Raw genomic sequence first — 17582 nt, forward strand, 5'->3', positions numbered from 1 at the left:
TGCAGTGATCATGGAGCCCAAGAAAGTAAAATCTCTCCCTGCCTCCATTTCTTCCCCTTCTATTTGCCAGGAGGTGATGGGACCAGTGGCCATGATCTTTCGTTTTTTTAATGTTTTATGCCTCACTACCAGGCCTTTACTAAGGTTGCCAATGTGGTGCCCTCCGTAGGGGGTTGAACTAAAACTCCCATTGCTGACCAATATCCTCATTGTGACGAAGTTTCCTCTTTGGAAGTCAAATGGGATTGTGCACGATTTTCTGGGCAATTGGCCAGTTAAATGCATATTTAATTTAATAGCACAATGGCTGCTGCTCCCAAGTGGTTGGGCAACTGTGCCATCTCATGCCAGGTTTTGGGTGCCACTCAAGGTTCAGTCTAGGGGTGCCCCCCCGGTCAATTCCACCACCCACAACGAATCTGCCCCTTTGGGTATTTCTAGCTTGCTGGATTCAGTGCTGTGTCTGACGTCCAGAGTGAAACCACCTCCGAAACGCCGCTCTCTGTCCTGCCTAGAGTTCGCAGCCAGAGATAACCGCCAGGTTTCTCAGATATGCTTTGCACCAAAGCCGTCCTCCAAGACGTAAGCGCTCCACTTTGCCCCTCTTGACTCAGAGGCTTCCAGCACTGGCTCAGAAACACTTGCAGACAATCTCTCCCAAGCGCCTTTGGGGCAAGATGGAAGAACTGCCGGGCTGCGCACAGGTGGCTGGCGGCAAAATGTTTTGCACCTGGCAAGGGTGGTTTGCAGAACGTTCAGCTCAGGATTCCGCAGAGAGGGAAGGAGCACTTTCTGTGGGGCGGAAGTGTGCACAGAAAGTCTTTCCTTCCAGATTTCGGAGGGATATCTCCCTCGATGGTCTTGCCAGACTTTTGATCCGAGGACAGGACGTCCTGCACCAGGCGAGGGGTTGGACCAGATAATTATTCTTCGCAAGATTAATTATATATTGTATTTTTAATTAACGTCGTTATGCTTGCAAACCGCTCCGGGAATATTTATTGATGGGTGGCTAGATAAATTTGATTAGCGGCAATAAATAACCCTGTTCCTGATCTGGAGGCTGGATGCGGCCCATTGAGCGCCGGCATCCCTCCCCTCCCACCAGTGCCAGAATTAGACCTGAAAAAACCCTGGGAGCCACTAGGAGGTTTTCCGGGGGGGGGGCTGTTGTTTGGGGATGGGGGTCGCAGCTGCGGAAGGAAAGGCTAAACCTCCCCAAGCGATGCGTTACCCCCAGTGCCCAAAATGTCCCTGTGCCGCCATTAGGTTCATAGAATCACAGAACGGAAGTGTTGGAAGGGATCCAAAAGCTCACGTGGTCCAAGCCCAGGCAGAGCAGGTATGGCAGCGCAAAGGCACAGAGGTGTCAAGAATGAACGGGTGAGGCAGAGACACAAAATGTGTCTGAATGCCTGCTCTTTGCAACTATTTGTATGCCTGCGTGAGGATGCATGTGGTTTTTTGGGGGAGGGGTCTCTGCCTACTAGTGGCTCCGGCAACACCCTTTACATTTGGCCCCATAACCTTGGCCAGGGGTCAGCAAACTTTTTCAGCAGGGGGCCGGTCCACCGTCCCTCAGACCTTGTGGGGGGCCAGACTATATTTGGGGGGAAGAAATGAACGAATTCCTATGCCCCACAAATAACCCAGAGATGCATTTTAAAGAAAAGGGCACATTCTACTCATGTAAAAACACGCTGATTCCTGGACCGTCCGTGGGCCAGATTTAGAAGGCGATTGGGCCACATCCGGCCCCCGGGCCTTAGGTTGGCCATCAGGGAATGAGGCCTCAGGCTGACAAAAGGCCCCCCCCCCACTTTTCAGCTCTGAATCAAGAAGAGGCGGAAACTCTGAACCAAAGATGCGTCATGTCAGGAAATGAGTGATATGCAAAACTTGTGGGCTGGAAAGAGGATGAGACAAATTCATGGAGGGGTGGGGCTCTCCATGGCGCTCCTGAACCCCCCTTTCTGGAAACCCCAGGAGGGGAGGGAGCTCTTGTGCTCAGATCCGACTTGCTGGTTCCCCACACACATCTGGTTGGCGACTGGGAGAAGAGGGGCTGGCCCAGATGGGCCTCCTCTGGCCTCATCCAGCACCAGCCAAGCTCTTCTGGTGCGCTTGTTACTCGCTGGGGAAACCCCACAACCCTCGGCCACGAGTGGGACACCGGAGGCCGGTCTTCAAACTTGCCTTCCAGCTCAAGTTGGAAGGGCCCCCAGAAGTGATGGAAGCAGGCCTACCTCTGCCCATGTGCAGAGTGCCATTTGCTTCACAAACGGGGATTTGCATCATCATTAGGGGAAGGATGTGCCAGACTTGGCCCAAGTCTTTGCTCCAAGGACTGGCTATGGGCCCCCTGCCTCCCAATTTGCCTAACCCTCTTTGAAATTCAACCAGGTTGGTGGTCATCACTGCCTCCTGTGGCAGGGAGTTCCACAGTTCAACTCAGCACTGTACGAAGGTCTTTCTTGTCCCTCTCCCGAATCTTCTAACCTTCAACCTAATGCAGTCAGAAACTCAGCTATATAAGCTCAGCACCAAAGGGCATCTTGAACCTCAGCTGCAGACGCCACAATGGGATGTCTATTCTCCAGGGGGCTGGACTGGATGACCCTTGGGGTCCCTTCTATGATTCCATTGTCCTATGCTCTCAGCTACGTTGCCTGCCTGCCGCTTGCTCTTCCAACAGTCTCCTTGTCCCAGGATGCAAGACGGAGAAACACACCCAGTGGGAATGGAAATGGCAATAGCTATGGACTAAGGCAGATGTTTTTAAATGGCAGTCACCAACCTGATGCCTAGAAATCTCCAGGAATTTGCACCTGGACCAGCGCCAGCAGCAAAACGCGCCAGGCAGATGTCTAACACTGCATGGGATGCCCATGAATTATAGTGTTACAAGAGAGGAAGAAGAACTTTATAAACGTCTATCCCATTGCCTCTGACACGCCTTTTCTCTCAACTAAAAAGCTGCAAGTGTTGCAGGCCTTCCTCACAGGGGCATCGCTCCTGGACCTTTTCTGAACCCTCCCCAGTTCTACGGATCGGGACCAGCACCTGACAGCGCCGTCCCCCATTCAGGACCAGCCACTGACTCTCCTCTTCTGTGGAAAACCAGCTGACCGGCACATCTTTGCAGGCCTGGGCTGGCTGGCTTCCCTCTCACAAAGGCCGCCAGCCCTCCCCCTCCCTCCCCCAAACCGCCCCACCTCCGGCCCACAAGCCGGACTTCAAAACCAGACCGGTGTGGCAGATGCAACCCAGCCAGCCGCGCAACCCATCATTAGGGGCCGGCAAGAGACTCCAGCGGTCGGACCGGGAAGAACGCAGGACAGGCGAGGGAGAAGCGGAGACGGAGGACCAGGGCCCAGCCAGCTCAGAACTGTCAACACTGATGGGCAGAAGCAGCGCTTTGGGTTTGGTCTTTCTTAGCTCTCCCTGGCAGGGACTGAACAGGCACCCTTCTCTACGCAGAGCTTTTTGATACAATTTATAGGCCGTTGTTTCTACGCAAAACACTACTGTTTCTAAGCAAAGTTGCAAAAGAGTTATAATCTGTTTAAATTAACTAGACGTCTGAAAAGTGTTCAACCGGGGGGGGGGGGGCTGCTGGGTCTCAGCTGGGAGGCAGAGCCACAGAACTGGGCCAACAGGACCAAGAGCCCATCCTGCAGGTGCTCCACCAAATATGCTCTGCCCAAGGTTTGAAATTCGCCAGGCGCATTTTGCACCCGGCTATTGGCCACTTGCAACCAAGTGTAGATGGCTGTGAGCCAGGATGGGGCCTGGCATTTCCACCTGGGGATCCTTGGATCGGGACAGTTTTCACACACTAAGATCCCATCCTGTAGAATTCTGTTATATTTTATGTGCACAATCGGAATGAACTTCTGTAACCAAAATGCTTTTTCTGGGCAGCCTGAGCAGGAGTAGTGAACGACGTTATAATGTATTGCCGGCGCTTGTCTTCACCCCCCCCCCCTCACCCTGCTCACATATGTGAAGAATCTGCCCATATTATGAATGGTCACCATTCAGAAAAAGAAGTCTGAATAGACTAATATATATGTGGACAGTCCCTGGATCAAGGAATTTTCTTCTTTAAGTTCTCAAAGTTCTTAACCCAGCTCAAGGTTGTCCTCTGAACTAGCCAGATGTTTCACTGAGAATCAATCACAGTCAGCCCATCATTTGAAAAATAAGACTTCAGAGCCGTCCGGCCCGAAAATGGCAACTAGACATTTCATTTTGGTGCCTGCAACCTTGGTTTAAGGAGCCCTTTGGCCCCTAGCTTATAACCTGAGTTTCTAACACTGGCTAGACCATTGAACTACAGCCTGCTCTCCCCTCCCAGCTTCCTCTAACACTTGTGCCAAGCCAGGGGCGGAATCTCAGCTCTCCCCTCTCTGTGCCTGCTCCTGGTCCAGGGGGCACCCCCAGGATTCCTGCAGGGAGGGGGCAAATGGGGGGCGGCGGGATGCCAGCTGTACAACCTCCTGGTCAAGATGCTCTGCCCAGCAGCCCCCCCAAGGCAGTGGAAGAGAGGAGCAGCCCTTGCAAGGACCCCACCCCAATCTCTCTCCTCCAGAACACTGTTCTGCTGCTGGTGGTTTTATGCATTTTCAGGGCAACCATTTCTACCCTGCTGCAATGACCAAAGAAAGAGAAGCAGCCCAAGAGAGGCTGCAGGATCAGGCCCACCCACCCCAGCCTCCTCTTCTCACAGTGGCCAACCAGATGCCCAAAAGGAAACCCGCAGGCAGGATTCGAACACAGCCCTCTCCCCTCCTGCAGTTCCCAGCAAGCCTGGCTGCCTCCAACTGCAAACACAGAACAGAGCCATCGTGGACGGGGGCCACACACAGCCCTCGCCTCCTCCGTCATTTGGTCCATTCCTATTTTAAAGCTCTCTGGGTTCGCTGCCCGTTGTGGGAGGGAGTTCCACGGTTTAACACTGCACTGCATGAAGAAGGACTTTCCTTCATCTGCCAACCTTCAGCTTCATCCACTTGGGAGACCCCCATTTCCTCCATTATAAAGGATGGGGGGAATGGACTCCTGTTGCCCCCACCAAGAGGCCCTCCCGCACGGCAAGGTGCAGGACAGTGGCTCCACCCCCATCGCTCATCCCGGACACTGAGGTCCAGCTCCTAGGGCCTTCTGGCGGTTCCCTCCTTGAGAGAAGTGAGGTGACAGGGAACCAGGCACAGGGCCTTCTCGGTAGTGGCACCCGCCCTGTGGAACACCCTCCCACCAGATGTCAAAGAGAAGAACTACCAGACTTTTAGAAGACATCTGAAGGCAGCCCTCTTTAGGGAAGCTTTTAATGTTTAACAGACCACTGTATTTTAATATTCTGTTGGAAGCCGCCCAGAGTGGCTGGAGAAACCCCACCAGATGGGCGGGGTATAAATAATAAGTTGTTTATTATTATTATTATTACTATTATTATTATTATGCTGTGGAGCGGACTCGCTACTTCCTTGGAGGTTTTTAAGCAGGGATTCTTTGGCTGCGTCTCCAGAATTGCAGGGGTGGTTCCATAAGCTTATGGATGGTTCCATAAGTGGCCGCCCGGCCCCCTCCTGCGATGGCAGGCCCACAGCAGGCCCTTCCCCCTGAGCGTGAGAAAGCAGAGATGAGGATCTCGCGAAGGAAGCCCCAAAAACACCGCAAGGTTCTCCTCGGCTGCTTCCCAGGTGGGTGGGGCAGCGCCTGCAATTACGCAGCCCTGGACCTGTTCACCCAGGCCCCCTCCCCACCCCGGGGAGCGCAAGGAGCCGAGAACAAAACCCACTAATTACTCCGACACAATGAGCCTCAGGAACTCTGCTGACAGCAACTGCCGGCCTGTTTCACCGCAGAGAGAAATCTAGCTGCCAAGCCGGGACTCTTCCAGCCAGAACAAGCCCCTCTGGCCTCCTGGCTGCTGGCCACCCGGCTCTGCTCTGCCTCCATGAATACACCGGTACCTCTACTTACGAACTTAATTCTCTTCTTAACCTGAAACTGTTCTCAATTAGAGGTGTGCTTTTGCTAATGGGGCCTCTTGCTGCTGCTGTGCCGCCGGCACACGATTTCCATTCTTATCCTGGGGCAAAGTTCTCAACTCGAGTTAACTCTTCCAGGTTAGCAGAGTTTGTAACCTGAGGCGTTTGTAACTCGAGGTACCACTGTTCCCCTGAATACGGGCTGCCTAGGAGGGGGGAGAGTTGCTCTTGCGCTTGCTTGCCCATTTCCCAGAGAGGCCCTGCAGGAACAGAATTGCTGGAGGCAGGGACAGAAACCCAGACACATCAGCTGGGCACCAAGCGGCTCCTTAAACCAAAGTTGCAGTCACCAAAACAGAAGGTCTGGTTCTGGTTGCCATTTGGGGGCCCTAAAGTCCTCTTTGGGGTGCCACGTCCTTCATGCTGCCAGCCTGCATCTGTCTCTTCTTTCTCCTGGTAGGATGCCAACCGCTCTGGGGCCTTTTTGGCCAAAGAGCCCAAACACGGCAAATAGGCAAAGGAAGGAAGGTGCTTTGGTGTTAAAAGAGGACACGGGGGAAAGTTGATAGAGGAGGAGAAGGCTGTCGATGGTTGCTAGCAGTGTGGGAAACTCAGATGTATAAGGTAGGGTGACCTTGGGGGCCGGTCACCCAGTCTCAGCCCAACACGAGGTTGTTGTGGGAATTAAACGAGGAGGGAGAGGAGAATCGCGTAGGCCACCTTGGGCTCCGTGGAGAAAGGGGGGGGGGAGACATAAATGCAGGAGGCAAACAAACAGGCCTGAAGGGGCTGCCTCCTCAAGAAACAAACAACGGAGCCTGCAAACCAGGCGGCCTGATGGGGCAGACCCCAAGGCTCTCCCACCTGAGGAGGGGCAAAGATCTGCCTGGCTGCTGGGCTTGGAGAAGGCTTTGGCACCAACTTGATCTCCCAACCAGCCTCTGTTTGGTTCTGTCCTGTGTCTGGTTCTGGTTTGGTGCCCTTTCTGCTCTTCCTCGCCCCCCCTCTCTCTTTTGGCTGCTGCCCCTTCTGAGTGTGGGAAAAGCAGGTAATAAACTCAGGAGGTGAATAAGGCGCCTGCTGCCGGAAAGGCCAGAATTGACTGGAAACGGAAGGGCAGCTTCGTTTCTGAAACAATGGACGGGGCTCTGCCAACGGCATCTGCCAAGAGGCCGGCACTCTGCACATGCTTAGAGGCACCCACAAAACTGAAGAGCTGTAGCCTAACACCCTGCAACGCAGGAATCACAGCTGAAGAATCCCCAACAGACCAGAGCTGTCAACGTTTTCCTTTTTTTAAAGGGAAATTCCCTCATTCCGAATAGGATTCCTCACAAGAAAAGGGAAATGTTGACAGCTATGCAACAGACGCCCATCCAAACTCTGCTCAAAACCTCCTGTGAATCACAGAATTGTAAGGGACCCTCAGGCACCATCTAGTCCAACCCCCTGCAATGCAGTTCCCAGTGGAGTGAGGAGAAGAGAATGCCAGGCCCAAAGGCAGCAGCAGCAGCAGCAGGGTGAGGTGGGGTGTCCACACAAGCCAGGATGGAGCCATGGAAGGAGCTCTGGGTCAGAGGAGGAAGGGCCAAGGGGCTGCCTGCAGGCGGAAGCCAGGGGGGATGATGATGATGAGAACTGCAGGGCAGGAACACTCAGCAGTGCCAGGTTGCCAACCCAGAAAAGCAGAGAGCAGCTGGGTCTTCCGGACTGGTGTCATGGGATGTGGCGGCCACCTCAAATGCAAGAGCAGCTGGATCAGGCCAGTCGCCTACCTGGTCCAGCCTCTTGTTCTCACAGGGGCCAATGAGATGCCCTTATTCAGAAACCATGAGCAGGATCCGAGCGCCAGAGCAACTCTCCTGCAACTGGGATTCAGAGGCACTCAGCCACCCCCACCGTCAATTGTCCTAACCCTCTTTGAAAGCCATCCAAGCTGGTGGTCATCACTGTGGAAGGGAGTTCCACAGGTCAGTTATCTGCTGTGTGAAGACAGACTTTCTTTCGTCCTTCCCGAACCTTCCACTATCAGGAGCAAAAGGTGAGCGCTGCCCGTGAAGTGAGGTTCTGGCGCTGAACAGCGCCCAGACAGACCCAGGGCAGAGATCCAGGAACTCCTCCCTCTCGCCCCCAAGAGGGGTGCCGCCTGAAGAGGCTGGCACGGCCTGCAAGGCAATGCCCGGCCCTCCAGGGAGGCGGGAGGGAGTGCCAGGAATGAGCCACCCCTGGAGAATTCCTCCCTGGTGAGAGGATGCGGGCTGCAGGCTGGATCTTTCCTTCCTGGGAATGCAGTGCCCCCCCCCACCTCCAAGGTTATGCAACGGCGAGCAGCACCTTCCTAGCGGGCGCCCAGCCCTGCCCAGAAAGCGAGGGAAGGTGTTGGCATCATCCGCGCCCACAGCAAGGTGCGTCCCTGGCGGCTCCATCCCATCCAGAAACATCGGCATCCCTCCTGCTCATGGAAATGGCTCCTGGCAAATCCCCCCTCCCCTGCGCGCACCCGGCCTCCAGGTGCCCCTGCAGCGCCTGCCCCTGCCCCAGATGCCCTCTGCCTGCGGGGCCCCGGGGCCTGGATTCAGATCCTGCCCCACGGTGGGTGGCTCGCCTGGCCTTTGGGGTGGACCCCGGGCAGACCTCTGCATCGCGGGCTGAGCAACAGATAGGGAGACACCCCCCGCCCAGGTTGCCACGGCAGAGCGCAATGCGCAAAGCTGGAGCCGGCGCTCTCCAAAAGCGCAGGCCGCGCGCTGCAGGCGCCCCGGGAGCGCGGCCAGGGGGATGTTCGGGAGTTTCGACCCGACGCGAGTCCCGCCTGCGGGGAATCTCCCAGCCCCACCGGCAAAGGCACCTGGCGGAGCGCAAGTCCTGGATGGGGGGGCTCCTCAGCCGATTCTCCCCAGGGAGGGCGCTCCCTCGCTTCTCCGCCAAGCGCGTGCCTCTGAGCACACGCAGAGCGCGCCTGCCTCGGAGCAGGAGGGAGCCCAGCGCGCGGCCCCGGGAGGCCCGTCCGCCCCCTCCTCCTCCTGGGCCAGAAGATGGGACTCAGGCACCCCACCCCAGTCCGCCCTCGGCTCGTCTCCCGGCCCCGAGAGGCTACAGCTCCGGCCCGCCGGTGCCTCGCGCGCGCTTCTCCTCCTCCCGCGCCGCCGCCGCCGCTGCCTCGCGCGCGCGCGCCCGTCACTCACCCGCTCCAAGAGCCCCGGCAGCAGCCTCAGGCGCGCGCCCGCCAGCCCGGCCCCTCCAGGTCCGAGGAAGCAACCTCGGCTCGCCAAGCAGGGGGGAGCGCATGCGCAGCTGGACCCTGCGCGCTCCCGACTCCGCCACGTGCACGGCAGGAAAGCCCCCGCCCCTTGAGAGGAGAAGCGGGGGCCCCGCCCAGGCGGAGAAAGAGGCGGACAGAGGGACGGGCAGAGACCCCCAGTGTCGGAGGGAGGCAAAAGGCGAGGAGGGGGATGCCTGCTTTGCGCGCAAGAACCGCCAGAGCGCGCGGATCCAGGGGGGACTGGCGCTGGGACTGGAGGCAGCCTGGCTGCTAGCCAGAGACAGCCTCCGCCTCCGCCCGGAATTTGTGCAATCCTCTTTCCGCAGGATCCTAGAATTGTAGAGTTGGGAGGGATCTAGTCCAGCCCCCCGCAATGCAGGAGTCTCCGCTAAAGCCGCCCAGGCTGGTGCCCATCCTGCCTCCCTAGTCTAACTAGGTGAAGAAGAACTTCCTTTCACCTGCCCTCAATCTTCCGGGGATGCTCACAAGGTCCAGCGCGATGAGGAAGGGAGGAAAACTCTCCTCTTTCCCCTTTCTTCCATGCCAGGTGGAAGTGGATATCAACGTCCTTCCCGTCCCAGCTCAGAGGCAGCAGGCGAGGCTTTCACCGCCTTCCCTTGACCCGCGGGGGAGATCTCGGCAAGATCCCAGACGCGGCACCCAGAGTTTGTAAGGTGCCTTCGTTGTGAAATGTGTTTCCCCTTGACCTTACACCCACAAGAGGCTGAGTCACCAGTGGAATAAAGGTTGGCATATTCTCCAAAGCTTTATGGCAATAAAGGTTGGCATAGTCTCCCACGGGACAGGCGCACCTCGAAGGAAGGAGAGAGAGAAGGAGCCGAAAGAGAGAAGAAGGGAGTGTGGCACTAAAAAGAAAGAGGGAAAGGGAAAAGGAAGGTTTCCTCTGTCCTGAAGCAGAGCAGTTACAAACGAATAACATATGAAGGAGAGAAAATAATAATAATATCAACAATCACAACAGGTACAGAGCCATCCCTCCAAGGAGGAAAATAGAAGCAACCCCAGTTGTGGTTCACTGAATGCACAATAGCCAGATGAAAGTATCATTCATAGACTCGTAGAATAAGGTTACCAGACGTCCCCGTTTCCCGGGGACAGCCCCACGATTTACAGATCAGTCCCCTGACAAAACCCATTGAAGTTGAAAAGTGTCCCTGGATTCATTGAAAAAAATCTGGTAACTTTTTACTCGGCTTGATGGGAAAGGAGATTAAGACAAAAGATCAAAGACTGTTTATGTACGCCACAGGTGCTGCAAGGACTTTGTTGGCCCCAAACTGGAAATTAAAGGAAGTTCCTACGATTGCAGAATGCCAGACGAAAGAGATTGACTATGTGGAATTAGCCAAACTGACGGGAAGAATTCGGGATCAGGACAATCAGAGATGCCCAGAAAATTGGAGTAAATTTATTGTATATTTAAAATATAGCCTTACAAATTTAAGGACACTAGCAGGACTGAAGTAACTCCTACAATGTAGATGAAAAAAGTGAAAAGATAAAATATGTAAATGGATGTGATATGGAAGGGAAGTCACAAGCTCGGCAGAACTAAAATGGTTTTGTGTTGATTAAAGTATTGTAAGAAAGAATATGTAAAGAAAACAATAAAAATTTATTGGGGGGTGGAAAGAAAAAAATCTGGTAACCTTATCGTAGAATCCTAGAATTGCAGAGCTTTAAGGGACCCCAAGGGTCATCTAGGCCAACCCCCTGCGATGCAGGAATCATAGCTCCAGGTTCTCTGACTGGGGCTGCCTGACCTTCATTTATTCCACAAAAGGAATTTGGTTCCCTAAACGTTTGTCCTTCCCTTTCCAGCAGGGGGATCTCAGTGCCAGGCTCTTAGCTCGCGCATAAGCCTAGAGTCCTACATTTGCGACAGCCGAGCTTCAAAGAGGTTTACATTAAGAGTCTTCCTGCACCTGACATTTATTAATCCGGTGGCTTTTAACAAATGGGTAATAAGATCTTCATTAGGCATTCCTTGGGCTTCTAAAGAAAAATAAGGTAATCATGCTATTTTGGGATCTGATTGGACTGGGGATTTCATCATCTGGTTTATGGTCTGGAAACCTTTTTCCTAATAGGGAACAGTCTTTAGAAAGCACCAGCAAATGAGGTACAGGGAGCCAGGAAGATTGCAATCCTGATAAGCTGAGCACACCAGGCTCCCTCCTGCCCAGGAACCCAGAGAGGCTTTATTTTTTGTGGGGGTGTGTGTGTTCCTGGCTGGTGGCATTGTGTTCCCTCCCTTGCCCAGAAACAGGAGCAGCAGCTTGCAGGGAGAAAGCTCTGTAAAGCAGGAAACTCCATCCAAGAGTCACAGAATCATAGAGTTGGAAGGGACCCCCAAAGGTCATCTAGGCCAACCCCCTGCAAGGCAGGAATCTCAGCTCAAGCATCCATGACAGGTGGCCCTCCAACCTCTGCCTAAAAACCTCCAAGGAAGGAGAACTCTTAACAAAGAGCTGATTCCAGTAAGAACATGCCTTATAGCAAGTCCCACCACTGGTCCATTGAGCTCAGTATTTATACTGTTATGGATTAACATAATTGTGGAAAACGGAAAGGCACTTTAATTTTGGGGCTTGGGGTAGGGTGTGGTGCTTGTGCAACGGTGGAGTCAATGCAGGGCTGGGTGCCCTCGAGGTCATCGCCTCGGACCCTCTGGTGACCGGCGGAAGGGTGAAGGAAGGCACCCCCCTTTCCGTATCAGTCCCCCATTCGGAGATAGATTTGCATTAAAGTTCTGTAAGAACTTGCAAATCCTTTCTCCTGTTACCGGAAAATCCGAGGGCTCTCTTGGACAAATGAAGACACCGACCAGGGCAATTCAGAGCAAAACAGCAGCCAGTAGGCTTGGTCTTCATTTAGGAAAAGACTGTCGCGACAGGGCTCCCACCGTCCACGAGGTGAAGCAAGATGGAAGCCCCGAACAAAGGACGACCCCAACTTTTATTAGTTGCTAATCCCTTACGCTACACCCCCTAAATTACATCATATTTACATCATGATTACATTAAGAGTAGGAGGAGTCAAGGAGGGGCTACACCGGTAACTTGAGAGTCCTGACACCTGGCCGGAGCCTCCTCTCACCTCCCCGCATTGGTCAATTTGAAGAACAAAAGAGAAGGTCGAAGTTTCCTGCCCCCTGAGGGGAATCCGGTCAGAGTCCTTTGTGAGAGTCCGAGCGGAATACACTAAAATATGCAAGTTATTGTATCCCTGATAGCCTTCTGTCTGAGCCCATCACGATGGCTATCAGGGTCATCACATCAGCTGGGAAGGGCCGCAGAGTACGTGACCGCTCGGTGGAAAGATTATGGCTGCCCTGCCCCAGGTCACCCCCCTTTGATAGTCCTTGTAACATGTAGTAAAATAAAAGTGGTCCGATGAAAATCCGATGTACGGCTGATTTTTGGTGAATTTATTGTCCATGAAGTTCAAAGTACTTTCGCCTTTCGGAAGTAGCTTGCTACATTTTGATTAAATCAGTCACGGTCCATTAAACTCGGAAACAATGTATTACGAGCTGTCAAGGGTGAGGGAACAGACGCTTGCAGCCTGCAGTACCAGCGTGGCCGCCGCAAGGGGCGCTGTTCGGCAATGATGATTGGCTGAGACGGCTGTCGTTTGACCTAGAGTTCAGTCGGCCGGTCTACTCGTAATAAAGATAGGGCGATGCGGAGCTCTATAGCGGAAAGCTGTCAGGCTAGCGCTTCCTTATCTACGGAAGGCTTTTGAGAGATGACCCTCTAAAGGGGCATCTCTAGGCCAGGAAGGGGAGATGTGTGTGTGTGTGAATGCGGTGCTTGTGCAATACAAGTGTTAATGGAAGGGGGGTGATTTCCGGTGACACTCCGCACCCTATATTTCAGTGATCTCATATTCTCCTTCCCCCAAGTGTCTCATCTGCACGTACTCTGGGAAGGTAGGGGTGCCCTGTGAGCGGGAAGAGGCTCTGAGGGAAAAAGAGGCAGGTTGGGTAGGGCAGCGAAGGAGGGAGCAGCAAGGAGTAACGTAATGTATAGCACAACAGAGGATAGAAATACAAAGGACAACGACAAGGACAGTAAGGAATATAGCTTTGAGCAATTGTCGGAGCCATCGCAGCTTGGGCAACCAACCCCACAAGTCTACATCAGATAGCCCTTCATGTTGTATCTCATTTAGCCTCCCTGCTAACTCATGGGTGTTATTTAAATGTCCAGTGATATTTAAGGCTTGATCGGTCACATATGTACAACACTCTGTGCCTATTAAGGCGCATGTCCCTCCCTGACTGGACAGCAAAAAGTCCGTCGCAATCCTGGTCTGCAAACTCAGCTGTCTTACTTCAGACAGTTCCGACATCAGGGAGTCCGTAATCTGGGTTGCTTCCTGCATGAATTTGAGGAGGATGTCAGTAAGTCGAAGAATGTCTACATGATTAGATCCTGCCCCATAGGCGGGGAAGAGGGCTTGGCCTACAGTTTCTCCATTTGCAGCAAGGTCTGAGAGGTCTGACAGCTCCTTCTGCTCTCTTTTATACCTCTGTCTCCCGGGGGGGTAGATGTGGGACTACCCTGATTCCAGGGACGATGTATCCTACGAAACAGGATCCAGACATGTGTGGACTTACCCAGGTGTACGTGCGGTGTCCACACACCCAGAATAAGCCGCTGAGGTAGGATTCCATCCTGCCCGAAGCAAAAGCCTGCAGTAGCATAGAGTCCGTGGGCTGAGGCTTCCAGTTGGGGGGGTGGCCGACAACAGTGGCCCAGGCAATAGTGAGGTTCGGGAAAGTCTGGGAACCCCCTATGTCGGTGACGGTGACTTGGCCGGTGGCTAGGATCTCCAGGTCAGAACTACATGTGCTGGATCTGATGAAGGTCCCTTCTCCGGTGAAGCTGCGGCAGAGGGGTCCTTTCGTGGGGCCGGTGAGGTACAGATACTGGTGTGTCAGGTTTAATGCGGTTAGGTTCCAGGAGGTAACATCGCCGGAACGAAATTCTAGGTACTCGGCCCCCTTCCACTCATGAGTGACCCCAAGGCTCCACAGGCAGCAGAACCGCCTCAGACAGAGTCCCTGGAGTTGAGGCTTCTGGGTTTCCGGGGTCATAAGGAGGCACTGGAACCCGAAGATCAAGTTCTCGGAGGGGTGGTTCGAGTCCGTGTACACATGCGAGGCCCCTCCTACCTAGATCTCGGTCCAATTTGGGCTCCGTGAGACTTCCCCGTTGCTGTAGAGAAGGTAGGTCCCATTTTAACACTTCAGCCGGTAGAAAGAGTGATCAAGTGTGAGGGCAGCTGACCCGATGTGGTGTAGGTCTTTATCTCGGATGAAAAGTTCCCAGTATTCGTTATCAGTGAGTCGGGGAACAAGCGAATGGCGCAGTAGGGTCCAGGATTCTGGAAGGCAGAAATCAAAATCCCCCATTCAGTCGGGGTTGGACTTTCTCCCGGTCTTGACCTTGTGGTAATCCAGGAAATGATAGTCCGTTTGTAGTCCTGCACAATGGTCCGACGAGAAATTCGAGATCCCAGTCAGGGCGATGAGGATAAGGAAGGTGAGGATGAAGTTCATGATCGGTTAGTTCACAGTCCACAGTCGCGAGAGATTGGAAAGGGAAGGAGGTAGTCTATAGAGCTGTCAAATGAGCTGTGAAAGCGAGCTGTGAAAGCAAGCTGTCAAATGAGCTGTCAAGTGAACTGTGAAGCAAGCGGCAGTCTGTGGAGCTGTCAAAACGAGCTGTCAAACAAACTGTCAAACAAACGGCAGTCTATTGAGCTGTCAAAACGAGCTGTCAAACTCGTTTAAAGTGTAATTTGATGGCGATGGTGTCTGGGATGATCTCGAAAGTCCAGTTGGGCGTTGTGGTGTCTGGTCCGGTCTGTTGAGCCCAACTTTGGCCCTGATCTGGTCCGGTCTGTTGAGCCCAACTTTGGCCCCGATCTGGTCCGGTCTGTTGAGCCCGACTTTGGCCCCAATCTGGTCCGGTCTGTTCCTCGTCGTCGTCAATGTAGGTGACCGGCGAGGGAGGTGTGGTTTCGAAGGTGTAATCCTCTCCGAGGCTTTCCAGCGTCTCCTGGGGTGGTGGCGACGTCTTGCACCTCGTGTGGTGTAGCCACGCGTTATTCTCTCCTATTTTCACAGCAGTTGGTGAGGTCAGAAGCACTTGGTAGGGGCCTTCCCAAGCAGGTTGGAGGGGTAGTTTCTGATAAACCTTAACCAGGATCCAGTCACCTGGATGGAAGGAGTGGGCTTGGACGTCGATGGGCAGGTTTTGTCCTTCGATGGCTGCGTATTGGTGGAGACGCTGGAGCTGTGTCTGGAGCTGAATAATATAGTTAGTGAGTTCTGCTTCCCCCACCTCGAGTTCTGAGAGGGGAAACAAGGTGTTGTAAACGGGAGGGGGTCTCCCGAATAGGAGTTCAAATGGGGAAAGCTTCAAAGGTCCAGTTGGGGCACTGCAGATGTTATGGAGGACCAATGGGAGCGCATTTACCCATTTCAGCCCTGTGAGCCTGCAAAGCTTTCCTAGTTGTATTTTTATCTCCTGGTTCATACGTTCTACTTGGCCGGAAGATTGTGGATGGTATGGAGTATGTAGATCCCACTTTATTTGGAGAGCCTTGGCCACGATTTGCACTATGTCGGCGGTGAAGCGAGTTCCCCTGTCGCTGTCCAAGCGGCGGGGCACCCCAAATCGGGGAATAATGTCCTGTAGGAGGGCCCTAGCAACTACTGTGGCAGTGGCTTTTTGACAGGGAAATTCTTCCACCCAGGAAGAGAGTTGGTCTACTATGATTAGAGCATGCTTGAAGCCCTGACATTGGGGCAAATCAATGAAGTCCAATTGTAAACTTTCAAAGGGGACAAAGGCCCATGGTCTAGCCCCTGGTGGTTTCCTGGGCTTACGCTTGGGGTTGAAGTTATTACAGGTGATGCAGTTCTTCGAGGCTGCTGTAGCCGCGGCTGCTATCCCTGGAGCGTACCAAGACCTCTTAACATGCTCTATTAACCTCTCCTTTCCCCAGTGTGTTTGTTGGTGAAGGATCCTCTCCAGTTTTGGAGTCCAGGCTTTTGGAAGGACGATTCTGCCATCGGGGAGGATCCACATACCATTTTGCTCAGTAGCGCCTATAGATTCCCACATGGCTTTCTCCTCCTCTAAGGCCGATTTGTATATTTGTGTATGGTCTATGTTGGCAGACCCTATGTGTGTAGGGTCTATTTTGGCAGGACTGGGACACGGGTGGCACTGTGGGTAAAAGCCTCAGCGCCTAGGGTTTGCCGATCGAAAGGTCGGCGGTTCGAATCCCCGCGGCGGGGTGCGCTCCCGTTGCTCGGTCCCAGCGCCTGCCAACCTAGCAGTTCGAAAGCACCCTTGGGTGCAAGTAGATAAATAGGGACCGCTTTCTAGCGGGAAGGTAAACGGCGTTTCCGTGTGCAGCTCTGGCTCGCCAGAGCAGCGATGTCACACTGGCCACGTGACCCGGAAGTGTCTCCGGACAGCGCTGGCCCCTGGCCTCTTAAGTGAGATGGGCGCACAACCCTAGAGTCTGTCAAGACTGGCCCGTACGGGCAGGGGTACCTTTACCTTTACCTTTTATGTTGGCAGGAAACTGTAAGGCTTGGAATTCGGATTCATTGTTTGGGGGGTGAAGCGCAGCCATCTGGGCTGCTTTATCAGCTCGTCTGTTACCCCTTGAGACTGGGTCCCTTCCTTTGGTGTGCTCCTTTCAATGGACGACAGCTATTGCGGTGGGCAAGTGGATGGCTGTTAGCAGTCTCTCCACCAGAGTGGCATGTGAAATTTGGGAGCTGGCGGCAGTCAAGAAGCCCCTTTGGAGCCATATTTGGCCGGTCGTGTGCACTAGCCTGAAGCAGTATTTGCTGTCTGTATAAATGGTGGTCCTTTTTCCTTCGCTAATTTCACAAGCACGTATGAGTGCAATTAATTCCACGGCTTGGGCACTATACTGTGGGTTAATTGGGTTGGATTCTAAGACCTCAAAGTCAGAGACAACGACATATCCGGTCTTTCTTTCCCCATCGATGACCTTTGAGCTGCCGTCAGTGTAAAGTATTAAGTCCGGGTTTTCTAAGGGGAGGTGATCTAAATCCTCTTGGGGTTTCTCAGCTTGGCGGACTATTGTGGCACAGTCATGGTGTGGAGTGCCATCGTCAGGAAGGGGTAGCAAAGTGGCTGGGTTGAGGGAATTGACCCGCTTGATGGTGACGTTAGATGGAGTTAGTAGAAGGGCTTCGTAGTGGTTTAGGCGGGAGTTTGAGAAGTGGTGACAGCCTCTCAGGG

The 17582-nt window shown here is 53.7% G+C and overlaps 1 protein-coding gene across 2 annotated transcripts in view; it reads right to left on the reverse strand.

The window, feature by feature from the left end:
* The window catches only part of SLC4A2 (solute carrier family 4 member 2), a 58312-nt gene extending 48997 nt beyond the window's left edge, over positions 1 to 9315 (reverse strand). Inside the window, exon 1 of one of the 2 annotated variants that reach the window (XM_081931506.1) lies at positions 9182 to 9315. The gene's annotated coding sequence lies outside the window, so the exon portion shown is untranslated. The remainder of the gene's footprint in view (positions 1 to 9181) is intronic. The other variant, XM_081931505.1, reaches the window with a different exon arrangement.
* Positions 9316 to 17582: the final 8267 nt, after the last annotated feature.

Source organism: Podarcis melisellensis, assembly GCF_964234715.1.
Source record: "Podarcis melisellensis genome assembly, chromosome: 12".
In the NCBI taxonomy this organism is placed as follows: domain Eukaryota; kingdom Metazoa; phylum Chordata; class Lepidosauria; order Squamata; family Lacertidae; genus Podarcis; species Podarcis melisellensis.